Here is a 14,950-nt window from a genome sequence, read left to right as displayed (position 1 = left end):
TGCACTCAAATCATAAAGGTGTGTTTAGATGGAGGATTTGTTATTTCAAAGGGTAAGGCACTCTTGTACTTTAATGTAAAAACAAACAAAGAAATATGGTTCAACTTTGGGCACCGGGACTATCAACATAAAGGCTTGAAACAAGTCGGAGCCTTTGAAAACAAATTGCGATGTCATGTGACAACTGAAAATCTACGAACACAAAAGTCATTAGCAATAATCGTCCATGCGCCTCAGTCAACAGTAAGTAAAATAATTGAGAAGGATCTTTGTTTGGAAAAGTGACTGAATTCGTGTATACGAAAGTAGTTTTCACGAGATATCCATCCAATCATCACATACCTCAAGAAGCTAAACACTGAAACGTGTTTTAATAGTATTTCATACAAAGATGTATCAGTGAAATTGACAAGCGCAACTCTTGTGGATTTCTGTGAGATAGGACCGTTAAGAACCAGCTTTAGAAAAACTTCATCCTCGGAAACTAAATGGATTACATAAAACTTGCAAGTAAAAGTGTTGTGCTTTGGAAATGACAGCTTTTCGAAAGAACCTTTCGCCACGGACATTATTCTGCAGGTATATTGTAAAGGTACATTACTGTCAGATCGAGCATGACTAGAAATGGCGACGAGGATTGTACAAATATAGTTCAGTTTCAAAGTATTTTCAGTATAACGTATTCAACATTATTACACGCATCCAATGCCTCAAAATGCGAAAAACTTAAAGAGCAACAAAATACGAGTCTAATGAATGTTTCCAGCACCTTTTAGAATACATGTTATAGAAGAATTCAGGTTGTTCTCGAGGGAAAAGGAGTCCTATCCGGTACTAAGTAGGTGTACCTAATAAAGTGGCCACTGAGTGTATGTTAGATATATTCAGAACAGTTAGATTTATTTTAGCACCAAAAAGACAGAAAGCATAAAATAACAATAATAACTTGAATAATATATGACAATATATCAAAAAATCCTTTTGAATTAATAAAAAAAAACGGAGTTATTACATAAAAATACAAGTACACACTGGAATGTGGGACAAATAAAAGTGCACTTTAGGAAGAATAGTATGTTCAAAATTAAAACGCGCAGTGAAAATAATACACCACTTCTGTTCTCAGGCTTCACAAACATAGAAATGACTGGTGGAAATTAAGCTATACAATAATGAATGTTACTTTTATTCTGTCCATCACGGCTACCGAAACCTGGTTTCTAGCAATGAAAGTCTGCAGATATGCCGCTGTACCACTAGGGGGTGTACAGAGGACAAAATAAATAACATGAAAACAAGAGTAAATATGGTTGTTTAAACCAATAAAATTCCTATCTAAAGCTCCAACTCTTCATCCAAAGTTAGTTGTGCAAGGTAGGCGCTGTCAATGAAAATTAAAGATAGACATGCTGAGAGTGATAAAAACTTATTTCCCGAAGCAGGTATTTCAGCCACCATAATTCCTGTATGACTATAATTGAAGTAATAACTGAAATCTAAATTATTTAAATTAAAATATAGTATTATTCCCCACCTCTTCCATAAAAGTATCAATAAAAAAATTCCCTCCAACATCCAACCTGATCATTAAACTGAGATCTAAATATCTACCGTGAATTACGGTAATTACTGTATAGATACGTCATATACGTATTTTGTTTACTTGCATAAACTCCGATATGACTTTCGCTTATCACTATCTAGCGATCTTAATAACGCTCTAATAACGTTTCTACAGGTCTGACGTATACACATTGATCCCCCGAACGTCGTGTTACAAAAACAGTTGTATTTGTGTTCAAAATTGATGTCCAGAAGTCAGATCTGGTATAATACAAATATCATTTAGTGCTGTCTATTTTACGCTGTAACTAAAAACATTTGCGCAAATGTTGAGTCTTAGTTTCGTGAACAAGTTCATCATCCCTTTCGTTTTGTTCTTACCAGAAATTTAAGATAATTTTACATATAAACCGAAATAATGTGCTGAGATGGATGTCTCCTGAAATTCTAAGCAAGTTGCTAACAATAACACTAAAATAAAATTCAGAAAGAGTAAAATCCGTTTATTTTGAAACTGTTTTGTTTACGGAAACACAAAACCGTTTGTGTGTATGATATTGTACAAATTTTTAATACGTTTAGGGTAAAACACATCTTAACGTTTTAGTCCTGTCGCATCGCATTCTTTGTTTGTTTGTTTTTTGAATTTCGCACAAAGCTACTCGAGGGCTATCTGTGCTAGCCGTCCATAATTTAGTAGTGTAAGACTAGTGGGAAGGCAGCTAGTCATCACCACCCACCGCCAACTCTTGGGATACTCTTTTACCATCGAATAGTGGGATTGACCGTCACATAATAACGCCCCCACGGCTGAAAGGGCGAGCATGTTTGGCGCAACGGGGATGCGAACCCGTGATCCTCAGATTACGAGTCGCACGCATTAACACGCTTGGCCATGCCAAACCCGCATTCTTTGTTGCAGTGAGTGTTACAAATAGTTATAATAATGAAAGAGTTAGCAGAAATAATAGCAAGGGCGTAATCAGCTCTACAGACTCGGGGAGAGAGTACCCCTCCCCCAAAGGTAGATATTTCTTATACACAAAAATCTCAAGCGATTTGCATTAAAGTCAAGTGCTTATGTTTGAAAAAAACACCTGAAAATAAATGACTCTGTAGAATACTGGCGTAGTCGTTCAATTCCTGACCACTCGGCTACGCCCCTGTTATTTCGTTAAGCATAACACGGTGTCATGTAAAAGAACAATGCTATAATAGACGTTGAGGAAACTTAAGTTGATGTAGTTTAGAAAAATTACATTTCCCTTATATTATTATGCTTTTATTTTAATATGATTGTAGGCTGGGGCCAATTAAAGCTACAAAAACAACACAGCATTAGTACACTTTAGCCATAGCTATAAATAAAATTTTGTTTACGCTTAATTTAATCTACTGTTTTTGTTGCCTTGTGGTTCTTGTTTTTTTTAAGAGTTTTTTAAATATTATTAGAGGGACAAAACCATTTATAAGTCTTATTTTTTAGAAATAGCTGACCAAAAACAGTGTTGTCAATCAGTATAATATCTTTCGACTAATAATTTATTTCTTTGTAACACTATCCCCCCTCAGTAGCTTAGCAGTAAACCTTGGAATTAAAGCGATAAAAACCTGGTTTTGATAACCATAGTGGGTATAGCATAAATAACTCATTGTGTAGCCGCTTTGCGCTTAGAGACAAACGAACAAAAATAGCTTTGCACTTAGCAACAAAGAAAACCTATTGTAAAACTAAGAAAAAAATTCAATTTTCTTCAAATTGTCGATTCAGCAAAGGAGATTTTATTAAAAAAACAGTGACGTGAAAAATAATATCGCTTTCAATGAGTGGCTGTAATACTTATTTTATGGTTTATACTCAGATTCTTAAGCTAATAATTATGAACCTTTCATAGGTTTCCTCGAAGCAATATTAATTATTGTTGATTATAAAGTATTTCAGTTGTTGTTAATCATTTATTGAAAAAAGTAGAGATTAAGATATGCTAATAAGTGTGAATTATCTTTATTATCATAGAAATACTTTACTATAAACTTTAAAATACAGCTTAGGTAAGCCTAATCCCGACTGGATTAGAGCCCCTTCTCAAAAAAAAAAAAAACACTAAAATGTGTGATTTTTTTTGTATGTTTTAACTTAACCAAATATTGTTAATGGGAAACCGGTTTTCTCAAAATGAACTGTCAATTAGCTAAATTTAATTATTATTAATCCGTGAGAAATAAAAATGTAGAAATTCATTAAAAATGCGATACTGCTTTAATATATTTGATATTATTTAAAACAGCATCAAACATTATAAATATATAATTCAATTATCCATTTAAAACACAGTTAAACATTTGTCAAAAGAATATCCTTCTACGAAAGGTCCTATCACTAGTTCTATTGTAATTAGCCTCCCATATGTATCGCGGTATGTCTACGGACTTCAAACGCTAGAAACCAGATTTCGATACCCGTGGTTGGCGGAGCTAAGATAGCCCTTTGTGCAGCTTTGAGCTTAACTTCGAGTAAGCAAACAATATATTGTAATTAATTTATATTTGTTAAAACAGACGGCTTTGATTCGTTAGTTTATAACTTAATATTAACATATTAACTATTGTTTATTCGCATAAACAATATCAAAATGCGTTTTAGGAAATGAAGTATATTTGACTGCTTTTTATTTTGTGGGGTCGAACACTGAATCCAAAATTTTAATGTTACGCACTCTGATAAATTTATAACCAACAATAAATTTCTCTAATTAGATCAACCTAGTATTTCTTTCCTCAAATGTCTAAATATTTGTGTAGTTACTTTCGCTAACCAGTATAAAAACACTTCTTTTTGTAGTATAAGTAACCAATATTGAAACAAGCACAATGGAGAATTTGTCCTTTTATATCACTTCTAAAAGTTTTCCCGCTTTTTTCCACAAAACTAAACAACTGTGAAACTTAACAGTTTCTAAATGTTAATAAAATATATTCCATGTATAATATTTCAACATCAAATGGAAGATTTACACTAAGGTCCATTTACATAATTAATCAGTATGATTTCTACTAAAACAAAACCACATAAGCAGATACCATTTTTATTTTAGTATTCGTTTTCGTTTCTAATGATAAAAAGTAGTTCCGCATAAAACATGACTAAATTTAAAACTAGTTCACCCACTTTACGATTTTGTTGTAACAGAAGGGAAAAAATGGCTTTGTAACCTAAATCTTTTACAAAACCATCCAAATGTGTAACGTGTTATGTGTGTGAGCAGGTCGAAAAACACCTTTCAAGTAAACACTTGTATAGATTTCGTACTTCAAGATATAAAATTGACTTAGGTATATGTGTGCCGTATACTTTGTCGTAGTCTGCCTCTGTGCTGTGACAATTAGGGTTAAACGGTAATCCTTTTCCACTTATAATTCTCCTTCCTAGCGTATTTAGGCTATTTTTATGCAGTTCATACCACACTGTATCACTCCGCTGCTTCCTTTAATTCCTGCGCTTATAATAATACTTTTTATTATTCATGTATATAAACAGACATCTGTAAAATAGGCTTTTCATTTGATGTACTGTGTGATTTACAGAACCTTATAAAACAATGTGAAAGAGAGTAGCTCAAAAGGAATAACTAATTGGTAGTAACGTCGTTGTCAATATAATCTTTTGGTCGACCGTTTAAACACGTCGATCACAATCAAAACAAAACACATCTGTTGCTTGTAAAATTTCAACAACAAACCGTTAATAATATACAAACTTTACAGACGTCTCATTGAGGTAATAAATAGACAAACCTCAGACAGTGTTCTATTTCATAATTTCTTTCAGCATGGCCATCTCCGACCACTTAAAGTCCTCAATTTATGACGTACTCGTTCAGAAAGCAAAACTGGAATTTTTCGATTCTTTTTTATGAAATGATTCGTCATGTGTTGCATTTCTGCAAAAAAGTCTAACAATTATGTGCTTAAAAACTATTAATATTCTCTAACATCCTGTCGAGTTAAATTTTTAATCATTGATTAATTAGAGAAACAAAAACATATCACAGTGCTGTATTTTTCCTCTAATTATTTATTTATAGCACTTTAGTAAAGTAAGAGCTTTACACAGATATATATAAAATCACATAATCCACAACTTTATTGTTGTTTAACAACCTACACGTGACCGTGCACAGAACTTCTCTTCTGATTATTTATTGATAGTACTTTCGAAATGTAACATCTTTATACAGATATAAAACAAATATTATAATTCACAACTTTGTTGTTGTTTTCTCTTTAACAACCTAAACATAATCTTATACAGAACTGCTCATGTTCTTTTCATGCCCAGACAGAATTTTCTTTCTACTGCTTTCTATATATATACATAGATAGATAGATATATCTGTGATATTTGTCTTTTAGGCTAGGCCTAAAGGTGAAGGCTTAACGCCTTATCAGGGCAAGAAGAGATGTTTTGGTGAATACAAGTGTCCCAAATGTAAGCGAAAGTGGATGAGCGGAAACAGTTGGGCCAATATGGGACAAGAGTGCATCAAATGTCACATAAACGTTTATCCTCATAAACAGGTTGGTGAATGCTTATGAATATTTTTTTTTTTTTTAGAAACTCTGTACCTGGCTAGTACTACTGAGATTAATTTGTCATTGAATATGGCGATTTATATTCTTGGTGTATGCAACAAGTTAAAATATACTTTTAACTTACCTAAGTAAGTTTTTAAGAGCTATTCATAGAAGTGAAAATGAATAAAAATAAACAAGATGAATTAAACAGAAAGTGAAAACCTACACATACACTATAACGATAAAATGATTCAAACTATTTAATGTATTCACTGTTGTTCTGGTTATGAGTAATATATTCTGTGAAAGCATCCATGTTTTTACTTAAAAAGTAAAACCGAAACTTTCTACACAGATCACAAAAGTACTGTTTCTTTTCTAGTTAAGGCTTAACTCATAATGTTTCCAAGTTGCAACTATGAACTCTCCACAGATTTTGGTAACGTATAAGCCAGTATCTATATAATATGGTTTTCAATAAGTGCCTGTATAAAGAGTGTTCAGCCAATCACTAATCATTTAAAATAAAGTGAGATGGACTAAAAAAAAATTCCCCGATATAGGGTGTTGTACTGGTATATTTGTATTTGAACATACTGAAGTGTTCAGTCTTTTAAAATTAACTATCGAAATAAAATATCAAATACTGACTCCCTTCACTTAAATGCGGCAAAACATATCCTATGTGTAACAAATAAATACAAACATTTTACTTCTCTAAAAATTCTAATTCTCAGGAAAGTGATACTTTTTTTTTCAAATTACAAAAATGTAATCTTGTGTTTCGCACTTGTCAGTCCCGCTCACCATGGTCTAGCCTCTTTTTCTTTGTTCGATATAGCGAAGAATAACCTAAATGCTACACATAATTGTAGAAGCCTAAGCTGTGTTAAGTTTGTCTTTGTTATAAAACTTTATTGAAGATATCACCTTGAAACAATCATTGTAGATTACCGAATGCATCACATTAATAAGTGTGCTGGTTGAGCAGGACAGTATGGTTAGCTGGTTAAGGTGCTCGACTCGTAATCTTAGGGTCGCGGGTTCGAATCCCTGTCGCACCAAACATGCTCGCCCTTTCAGCCGTAGGGGCGTTATAACGTAACGGTCAATCCCACTATTCGTTGGTAAAAGAGTACCCCAAGTGTTGGCGGTGGGTGGTGATAACTAGCTGCCTTCCCTCTAGTCTTACACTGCTAAATTAGGGACGGCTAGCGCAGATAGCTCTTGAGTAGCTTTGCGCGAAATTCAAACAAAAACAATTGATATTATTACTAATGTATATTATTTACGTTCTCAAATGTGAGAAGACGGATATAAGTAACACAATAAAGTCTATCAGAAAAACAGTTTATTCTTTACTAGCATAGGTGCCTCATGTATTTACTCTTTCTATGCTATGTCACATTTTAATAACATAAGTACCTTGCCTTCCAATATCTCATAACAACTAATTAGAAATTAATCATTACGTAATTTTTCAACTTCTCGCAGCTATATTACTGTAAACGCTCAAACCAGGCGTGTAAAAATCACGTTGCCTATTTAATATTTTGACAACAGACAGGTTAAATATTTGAGTGACAGAGAACAAATTGTTGGGAGTGTTGTTTATTATTATCATAATCACTATAAACCTTATAATTTGTTCGGTTTACAAATACAACAATCCGTAAAACTAATCTTTGTGTCCACATCAATCTTTTGCTGCTTTCAATTTCAGCGCCCTCTAGAAAAACCTGACGGTTTAGATGTCTCTGATCAAAGCAAGGAACACCCGCAGCATCTATGCGAAAAGTGCAAGACACTTGGATATTATTGCCGTAGGGTTCAATAAACCAATCCTGGGGGAAGGGGGAGGAGCCTATGTGACATGTTGGACATATTGACCTGTATTACATACTCATAAGTTATATGTTTTTGTATTTTTGTGTATTATTTAAGTTGAGCGATGTTGTTTGGTAGTAACCTTTATAATTATTCAACGCTTCAGAAATAACATAAGAGCTTGGATGTTGTGAACATAGTGAATTCCTTTGTTTGTTTTTTAGTTGGTGAAAATATTTATAAGTTTTGAATGTTAAACAAAAAGAAGAGAACTCGACTAAGACTAACTCGTGTATTGTAATTGAAAGCAATGTAAATATAGTTATTGAGGATACAAACATATATATATATTACTGAAAAATCCAAGATATCTCTCATGCAATAATTATTTGAATGTGATTCCAGAGTATCACAGTAGGTGGTGCTCTACTGAATAGATTTTTTATTTATATAAATTTTGCTGGAGCAATGCACTTCCGGTTTGTCTATACATGTTTTTGTAGACTGGTGTTTTGTACTAAATTTATAATTTTTATTAGATATTATGTTCAAAAGTATTCCGAAATCTAAAGTCAGTATTGATTGCTAATTAATTAAGGGTTACTTTTTATTAGTAAAACTTTAATTTACAAAATTAGGTCAAAATTGGTTTATAAATAATTTCTTGTAAATAAACAGATACAAGTCAATTTTCACTTGTCAAACATATTCAGAAATGTTTAAGCAATTCGAGCTTACAAAGCTATGAAATACTAAAACTGTCACTAATATGTTTGTTATTGCTTATTGAAATATTTATATCTTCTTCGAAAGTCATATATATATATATATATATATATGAGGTAATCATTTCAATTTATTGTGCTTAGTATATGTTGAAGATTGAGGTAAAATTATTGTGTTTATAGATCGCAGATATCAAACAATGAAGCAGATTTATCTGTGAATGTTTCATCGTTTAGATACACAAAGTAATTTGGTCGAACATAAAGTAGAATAAAAACAAAGTGGAAAGAGCTGACGAAAGATAAAATTAAAACAATGAATAATATTTTGAATTGAAGTTATTAGAGCAATAATACATAACTGTTATAACTTCTATACTTGAGAAAAAAAGAATGTTAATAAACTATTGATAGAATGATATTAGGGAGATCAGAGCGTAAAAGGAATGATAACAATACGACTTACTATAACCTTCATGTTTATGAAAAGTGAGTAGTAATACATGAGTTTTGAGGAAGTGTTGTAACTGTTACGTCTTCGTGTCGTAAAATATTTGTGAGAAATTAACGATTTATTTTGAAGCCTTCTATACTGTACAGTATATACACCTGAGGCTGCTGTGTTTCTATTAATTTTAAAATGGACCTAAAAGCATAGGAAATCTTGCTATTGAAATGTGATCATTTTTAAGTAGTTCGCGTATCAACAAAGAAGTATATTAACTTCCAGTGGCTAATTTCATCGTTTAGTGAAACAGTTAAAGAATGAAGCACATATGGACGTGTGTATTATACCGGTGTTATCAATAAATTCTATTATGAGGTATTGTGTGAAACAGATGATGTTTTACACATCACAATAAAGTTTCTAACAAATGTAGTTTTAGTTGCAAACACGTAGTTAACGTGCTTAGCGTTAATGAAGTTATAGTTCAGGTATATTAGAAGCTTTCATTTTGAGAGCTTAAATTATAAAATGTATTATATTGCTTCCTATTTATCTATCCATATAGGATGAAAACTAGACTAATATCACAAAAAACTAAAATATATGGCCTATTTGATAAAAATAGTAACTAATGAAAAATAAAAGTAAATAAAAGTTAAAAACGAAATCAAAGGTAAACTTTGTTGTTGTTGTTTGTTTTTGTAATAAAAATATATTTGATAAGCTTATAAAATTAAATCAGTTGAAGTTAAGGCCTTATCATTGTATGTAAATAAATTCTGAGAATACGATGATGAAAATTAAAAGAAGTAATTCTAAATAAAACTAGGGTATTATATTCGCTAGAATATAAATAGATCAGTGTTTTATATGTTTAACTTTGAAGGTCAAGTTTTACTTTTGCTTTTGTTTAAGTGTGTTTATTGATATATTTTGTTTGAGATTGGCTTATGTTCACAAAGAGTGCCTTATTGAAATATAGAATAAGCAGATGAAGCATATATGTATATATAGTTACAAACAAGAATAAAAGTCCTCTTAATGTTTTTTTTAGGGGGTGTATTTCTTGTTTAGAAGCGAGGCGATTTTAAAATCAATATAGTGATATAAACTTTATATGTATTCATTGCTTTTAATGTCAGTAATCCTCTTCAATATTATTTCATTATTTAATTTACCTGTTTGGTTGTATTAAGAAACTTTTAGTATTTTAGAGGTTATCTCTACTTTATTTCGTTTTGTACGGAATTAAAAGAAACTTTCTGTTGAATATATAAATGGTCGTTCCTTCTTGTACAATGCTAATGAGATGTACGCAACATCATATTGCAAGTAATGTTGCTAGTTATAAAATTTAGTGTGTTTTTAAAACACAGTTGAAAGCATTCATTCTGAAATATGCATATACTTTCCTATACAATAATCTGTTTTGCTAATTATATTCAACAAACGTTTTCCCAATATTTATACTACCCCAGTAGTAAAGCGGTATGTCTGAGGACTCGCACCTCTAGAAGCCAGCTTTCAATACCTGTGGTGGGCAAAGCACAGTACATTGCACTTAATTTCAAAAACAAACAAATGTTCTTTTTAGTAATGCTATTTCGAATTGAATGTCTGATCCAACTCCAGGATTTACTTTCACCAACCTACCCAAACAATGCTTTATATCGTGGAGCAATTATAAACCTATTTGCTCCCTACTAGTACAGTGGTATGTCTACAGATTTATAACGCTAAAGTCAGGGATGCGATTCCCCTCAGGTGGCTCAGCAGTTAGCCCGATGTAGCTTTGCTATAAGAAAAAGTCACACACGTAAACCTATCGCAGTTTTTAATATAATAATAATTTGATAACATTTATATGTTAGCCCTAATAATTAGCTGTCATCGTTTAAATGCTTAACTAGTATTTTTCATCTGAATGTTTCTGTTGTGTATTAATATAGATCAGAATGTTTTAAATTTGTCATGTAAATAGTTTATTAGCGATCTAAACTCAATCAGAAGGTCAACAGTTTGTTTTTTAAGCTTTGTAAATACCCGTTTACAAAAAAAAGAAAACGTTTGATGTGTGCAAGTCAAATATTTAGTTCGGTGCTTCTAATAAACATCTTTAAAACTAACTGATAACTGAATCGCATAAAACATTTCACTTAAAACATAAATAGCTTACCTAATCATTTTATTTTACCATACTATTCCTAATACATTTCCTTTTTTTTAGTTTCTGTTACTCGTTTTCTTTTTTTCACTCATTACTGATTGGAATTAAAAATAAATTAATGTTTATTCTGTTATATATCATTAGGTTTTAAATGTATATCTTAGATCTATGAGTAATAGTGAATCTTGTGATTTTTATATTATACTTCACCTCAGATATTAGAGATTTTGAATGTCATTATTTATTTCAAATCAGTGATTTGTGACATTTTTTATTGAATTATATTTTAATGTTGAAATTAGAGTAAGTTCTTAGTCTTAGATTTTGAGAAAATAAGTAATATACAATAAATTAGAAAAGTGTAAATTGTACATAATTTCGAAATCTGTTTGGGAGTCACAAAGTACATTAATCTTGAGTAAAAATAAATAAATAGATGGTTTTATTATCCTTAGTTCAGTATCTCTAACAGCTGTTTTCTGTCAAAGATAATGTTACTTCTCTCACTTCATCTCAGTTAGACCTAGTTAAGTAAATCTCAGTAATAACGCTCGTCTGTCATAATTTATAATTGTTTAACGGTAAACTGTTTTGAATATTCCATTTGCACTTTAATGTATAGATTCAGCATTCTTCTTGATATTATTGATGTAACCCCATTCTTACTATTTTAACCCTATAACAGCAAAATTAAGGCCTTATTAATAAAGTTACTTTTGAGACATCCTGTATACTATGTTTAGACAAAGCAGGGAAAAGTGAAGCTATGAAGAAGGGGAAGTCTTAGCTGTTACGTTACGAATGATGAAAACCAGCTGTGTCGGTAGCTTGTGTGAAGCTTTTACTTTATGTGTCCTAGACGAAACTTAACTGCTCCGTGTGAAATGTGTAAGACTTAAAATTTGGAATGAAAATGTGTTGGTTTATTTTAAACGGTAGGTTGTATATTTGTGACTTAATCGTAACAACAGCAAAACGGTTTCTGCCCTAGCTAGTATATCATGGAGTTTCGTCTTTATGTATAAGCCGTTTTTTTCTTTGTATATCATACAGAGGTGACATAAATTGATCTGTACATTTTTGGTCCAACACGGTTCTCTTTCAGTGAATGATGAAATTTGTATATGAGGTACTTTATTTAAAGCTCACTTTCAATAAGGGACCCAATTAATTTGGTTTAATAGGTTTATCCTGTAAAGAAGAAAACACACTCAACTGATAAATGTTTTACTTCATGATTTAGACGAAACTTTTATACTTTGGATTCTGTAAGAATATTTTATGATAAAGTGGAAACTTATGTGTTTTATTAACAATGTACGAAGTAGGCATTTGATCTTCAAGCACATTACAGAATGTGTGGCATTAATTGTTGTGAGTTGTGCTTCCATGTCTGTGGCCTTTGTTCAGAAATAATCCAAGAACACAAGTGCAGTCTTACAAAGTGATGCGAGTGCATAACTAAATATTTTTTTCTAATACAAAAATACTTAATTCGGGTGTCACTTGTTCTGAGCGACAGCATATCAACTGGTATCTGCCTCAAATGCAGAATATCTCATATGCTTTAAAATTACTATTTAGACCTCCTCTATCTATTATGAGAAACATCCTCATAAATAAAGACGATAATAACAGAATGAGATCGTTTTTATATAATGAATCAGTTGAATAAAAATGGTAAAAAGTACCAGTAGTAAAATGAAATAAAATTGATTGATAACAGTACGCTGCAGAAGTTAAATTCAAATGACACCAGAATTACATAATAATTGTTCAGATGTATTTGTTGTTTTTGTTTTTAATTTAAACAATATGTGAATTTTTACGAAATTTGACTGATGAATAAGATTAGCTGTGCAAGTGTATTTTTCATTACAAATTTTCTTTATGAATTTTAGGTGCAATATTTTAGATTTGGAATAAATATATGTGTTTCTTGTTCTGTTTGAATATTTTATTGTCTTTGTGTTGGTTTTTGATAAGTGTTAAATGAAATATACTTCTGACTTTGATTGAGCTCTTTTCATTTTTTTTTTCTTATATATTTGTTTTAGTAACAGATATAGGTCAAATAATGTTTTTTCATTTAGAAGAAAATTTAGTCATTAGTTTCAAACCAATACCATTTTGGTCAATCTTTCTCTGTTGTTTGTATTTTGTTTGCAAGTAACATTTAGAAATAAAGTTACTGGAAGTTAGTTGTCAGAACAGAAACTTGAATATAAATTTAACTAACCATCAACACCACCGATGTTTTTGTTCTTACTGCTCATATCTTGGCAGCGTTTCGTACCAATGGTATCACGTGACATCTCTGCTACACAAAGTTTCCTTTCATTATTAATATAAACAAATCTCTCTGAAAGTAGACATTATGGCGCCAACGACGTCATAAAAAAAAGAAACAGATTTTGTTTTTTACCAGATAAAATTACAGAAGAAATGATATTTTAAATAATTCCAAAGTGTAAGGATCACAATGAAGCTTGTAATTCATATCTGTGTTACAGCTATTTGGTTAAAACTAATTAAAGCATCATGAACAGTTGTTCAGGTGCAAGTGAAAGAAAATTTGTCATCACACTCTTTTCAATTTCAAATGATATCATCGATTTTGACTTCTTAAGATTTTATTTATTTATATTTACGTATCCGTCTTTTTATGATATTCTTAAATAAAGATTTCTTTTTCGTAATAACATAATTTTCTACCATATGTAATTTCTATAATGAAGCAAAAGAATTAACTAGGAGTCCATTCATTTCATATTTATTATTTTTATTATCAAATATAAATCAGAAGGTTATTAACGAATAAACTATTAGAAAACTCTCTACTTCTCATGAAAGAATGAATTTAAATTACTCCAATATAAAAAGTCAAATAAATGTATTTAACGACAGATAAACAATTTGCTTAAATTGGGTGAGAGTTGACCATCGTGTTATTAAATGTCAGGAATTTTTAATAAAAGAAAATTGTGACCCGGCATGGCCAGGTGGTTAAGGCACTCGACTCGTAATCTGAGTACTCGTCCCACCAAACATGTTCGTCTTTTCAGGCGTGGAAGCGTTATAATGTTACAATCAATCCCACTATTCTTTGATAAAAGAGTAGTCCAAGAGTTGGCGGTGGGTGATGATGACTAGCTGCCTTCCCTCTAGTCTTACACTGCTAAATTAGGGACGACTAGCGCAGATAGCTCTTGTGTAGCTTTGCGCGAAATTCGAAACAAACAATAAGAAAAATGATTTTGATTTGATCTAAATATTGAATTGTTTTTACAGAATTCCATAGCTTTCAAATTAATTGCCGTTCTTATTGCAAAATGCATGCTAAATAAGTAAAACAAATTAACACACTTCATTAAAAAGAAGAATTGTGATTCATTTTATACTGATTTAGAATTGCAGTTGCATTGTTGTTTTCTTACCATTACTTTAAATTATTTGACTGAAAACATTGTTAGATTTCGAAAACGTATTTCGTTATGTTTGATTATTCAAAAAAGTAAAATTAATGGTTTTTCAGTGAGATGTAAAAATTCTATAAATATTTTAAGGTTACAAACTTATAGCATTTGTTTATTAGTTATTGCAAAATTTATGGTGTATAATAAAACAAAACTCATACAGAAATGA

General features: G+C 31.1%; 1 pseudogene across 1 annotated transcript in view; it reads left to right on the top strand.

Annotated features, from left to right (window-relative positions):
- The window catches only part of LOC143252700 (zinc finger CCHC domain-containing protein 24-like), a 63,602-nt pseudogene that overhangs the window by 29,873 nt on the left and 18,779 nt on the right, over window positions 1-14,950 (top strand). Inside the window, exon 3 of the transcript XR_013029111.1 lies at window positions 5,977-6,141. The product of XR_013029111.1 is annotated as a zinc finger CCHC domain-containing protein 24-like (transcript). The remainder of the gene's footprint in view (window positions 1-5,976; window positions 6,142-14,950) is intronic.

Source organism: Tachypleus tridentatus, chromosome 6 (genome assembly GCF_004210375.1).
Source record: "Tachypleus tridentatus isolate NWPU-2018 chromosome 6, ASM421037v1, whole genome shotgun sequence".
NCBI classification, from domain to species: domain Eukaryota; kingdom Metazoa; phylum Arthropoda; class Merostomata; order Xiphosura; family Limulidae; genus Tachypleus; species Tachypleus tridentatus.
The sequence above is the reverse complement of the archived record's forward strand: the minus strand, read 5'-3'. Positions and strand labels throughout refer to the sequence as shown.